Raw genomic sequence first — 3,405 nt, forward strand, 5'->3', positions numbered from 1 at the left:
ATTTTTTTTTTATTCTAGGATTAACCTACTGTACAATTACTGTCTTCCCTACTGGAATCTGAATTTTAAAGTTCATTAAAATGACTCCTAATCTATTGTTTGAGCTTGTTTTTCAGAACTTTTCAGTCTGGATAATTTAGAGCCCAATGATTCAAGTGACTTCTCAATATCTGAAGGTTTTCTGTTACAGGGAGATAACTTTCTTAGAGTTATATGACTTTCTTTCAAATAAGGCACCTATTGTTCCAATCTTCTTTGGAAAGTGGAAACTTCTCTGAGCACAGGATGTAACTTACTGGTTGACAATGACCATTTGAATCAGTACACTTTGTAATAGTGATTTTACAGTCAGAATTTTCTAAGTGTTTCTTGTCTTTTTCAGTCAAGTGTCAGGCTCTTCTTGAGGACTAAGACTGGTAATGACTTCAATATCAGTTTCTTCCATTTCTGTATCTAGAGGATTTTTAACTTTTCCATAGTGCCTTTTAAACTTCTCCTAGTTGTGAAGTCAAGATTAGCTTCTTATGGCCTAAAAGTTTGGAGAAACCAATCAATTTATGTTTTCTTAATACCATTTGAAACATATCTACACCAAGGAAAGGAAGAGGATGTATCAAGAAGTAAGCAACCTGTGTGTGATTCTTTATCAGCTTCCTTAAAACACAGTAACAATTTTACATTTTCCTATAGGTTTGTTTTCTAGCCCATAACTTGTATTTTGTCCTCAATTTTTTTTTTTTTGCTCAAAAAAACTGGGGCAGATTCTTTACTTAGAGTGCTGGTTAAACCTTCCATGTCTGGAGTCTCAACTATGACAAGTTCTACTTCCAAATGTTTTGGGGGCACTTGTAGGACCAGACTGAACATAATTTTTGAATGAATGTTCTGCTTCAGTTGATTTAGTTTGGTCATTTTTGTAGCACATGAGTTATAAAGCCAGTAGAACACAATTTTACTTGTCCATAATAAAAACATTTTTTCTTCCACAATTACTGGGCTCTTTTTTCTTTCTGAGCACTATGTATGCTCAATAATCCTGTCTCAAAAGGCATGGATTGGCATCCCATTTCAGTAGCATCTTCAAATCTCTCTAGTTGATTCTGAATTATTTTATTTTTCAAGATGTTGGCAGCCATGCCACTAACAGTAGTACTTTCTTTCTGTGTTTCTAAATCTACCCCACTTTCCTCAAAGTGATCTTGTGTCTGAAAAGGAATTAAAAATATTTCTGAACTGGTTCCACATGGACTTTCTACAGGGTTATGTTCCAAGCAATATTTTTTGTGTTTCTCATTTTCTCCTGATTCCGATATTTCAACTGTCTCTTATACTAACATCCTTGATTCTAAGAAACAGCTATCTTTGTTATGTAATGACAATTCTGTCATTTTAGTGTGGCTGTGGTCATCTGATTCTTAAATGTACAAAAATGAGTTATTTCTTTCTTCTGATAGCTTCTGACTCCCTAGAATTCTGTATGTTTATGTTTTCTATAGTAGATTTTCTTCTCCCAGATTTTGACTGCCAATCAAGCATTTCATAGGAATCCAAAATATTATTACATGCATCCTGGAAACCACTCTAGTCATGCTTCTCATATAAGGACACATGTTTCTAAAACGTAGCACCAAATAAATCAAAATCATTATCTTCACTGAATTCTTAATGTCCTCACCTGATAAATCCAAATATTTTTTCTTGCTTTAAAAACATTTTCACTCCTTCCTGAATAAAAATCTAGAAAGTATTCACGCTCTCAAACTCAATCAGAGTTTTTGCTGGCTCCATGTACATGTCATTGACAGATTGGCACTCCATGTTGATGATATAAATCCCATGGAGTTCTGGATTACACTGATGCTGAGGACTTTAAGTCATTTTTCTATTGGCAGAACCATTTTTTGGCTTGAGTGTAGTACTTCCTTTTCTTAATAAAAAGTCAATACTAGTCTTCTGTTTACAAACAAAAAGTGCATATTCTTATTGTAGTATGCTTCAGAGCTGATATAGCCACTAAACTCAAACTCCTTATATTTAAAATGTATTTCTCTTAACTTTGGGGACTTGCCCAATCCATAAATTTGACAAAACTGGGAACATGTCTTTGGTTTTAAGGAGTTGAAGAACCATAGAACCAGAAACATCATTTCTCAAACAGAAAAAAAAAAATGGAAGGGTGCATGAGTGAGAGAGCTTCTACCCTCTGTCTAAACTTCTCAAACTCCAGTTTAGGATCCATGTATTTCCCCCTCACAGGTAACTGGTAAAATAGGGTATGTACTGTTATGGCTGTCCCTACACTTGGTCTAGTAAAATCAGCTTCACAAACAAAATTTTAAGGCTTTTCCATTCTGAACAGTACCACAAAAGTTTTCATTGTCCTGTTTTTCTTGGATGAAATTTCCACAGCAATGGCCATCTTACTCATGCTTGCCAAGGCCTCCCATAAAACCTGGTGTTCTCCAAATCCTCTACCAAGTTGCATTTACTAGTGAAATAATGATTTCCCACCTTGTCCACATCATCACTCCCCATCCCAAATCCGTTGTCTATTACTTGAACTTGGAAGATCTCCATATTCACCCTGAGGGCCACACAGTTTGCTTCAGCATTAATATTGTTGAGGGCAAGTTCCTTAACACATTGGCCTAAGGAGCTTGTAGCCAAATGAGAATGCAATTTGACTTGTACTTCAACTGACAAGCACTTGATCATGGCAGGTAGAGGCAGTGAGAATGCCAGGCACTGATTCCCTGACTGGAAATAACTGCCTCCAAATGCCTTTCACCAACTCTTGGATATCAACTGCCTCACACTCTAAAAAAAAAAAAAAAAAAAAAAAAATGCCCGGCACCAATTTTAAGCTTCCCTTTTACAGTGCAGTTCCATAAATGTTCTCAATTGTCTAAGCAAGGATATGTGGCAATCGATTCAAAGTATTACCAGTCAGGAAGATCACCCGAGCTTCTCCAGAGATTTTATTAGTGGTCAGTCACATAGAGATATTCAATACCTGTGTGACTGATCTCACCTATTGAGGCTCCAGTCCTCTAGAGTTGAAGTAAGCATTCACTGTGTGTCTCACTTGTTAGCACAAACCATTTGATTTACTTTGTACTATGAGGTCCTAAATCTCCCTAAGTCTTAGGCATACAATAGCAGGTGTTCATCATAAATCACATTGTTCATTTAAATTATTTGATGAAATAAATATGTACCACATGACCCAAGGTATTGGGCATACAAATAACTCTACTCAGGCAGAATATTCCAAGGACTCAGCTTATTTCTCAGGTGCTTACCAAGGGCCAGGCCTAAAGACATGCTTACAGACAAGGTGCAGAATTTGAGCCATCTACATCTGTATATTAACCCTTTTCTGCTTATTCATCCATTGGATTACTT

The 3,405-nt window shown here is 36.1% G+C and overlaps 1 pseudogene across 1 annotated transcript; it reads right to left on the reverse strand.

The window, feature by feature from the left end:
- Positions 1-382: 382 nt before the first annotated feature.
- On the reverse strand, positions 383-2,715 carry LOC308654662 (DNA mismatch repair protein Mlh3-like; annotated as a pseudogene). Its single transcript has one exon. The product of its transcript is annotated as a DNA mismatch repair protein Mlh3-like (transcript).
- Between the last annotated feature and the right edge of the window lie 690 nt (positions 2,716-3,405).

This window comes from Spermophilus citellus, assembly GCF_964194105.1.
Source record: "Spermophilus citellus genome assembly, chromosome: 8".
Lineage (NCBI taxonomy): Eukaryota > Metazoa > Chordata > Mammalia > Rodentia > Sciuridae > Spermophilus > Spermophilus citellus.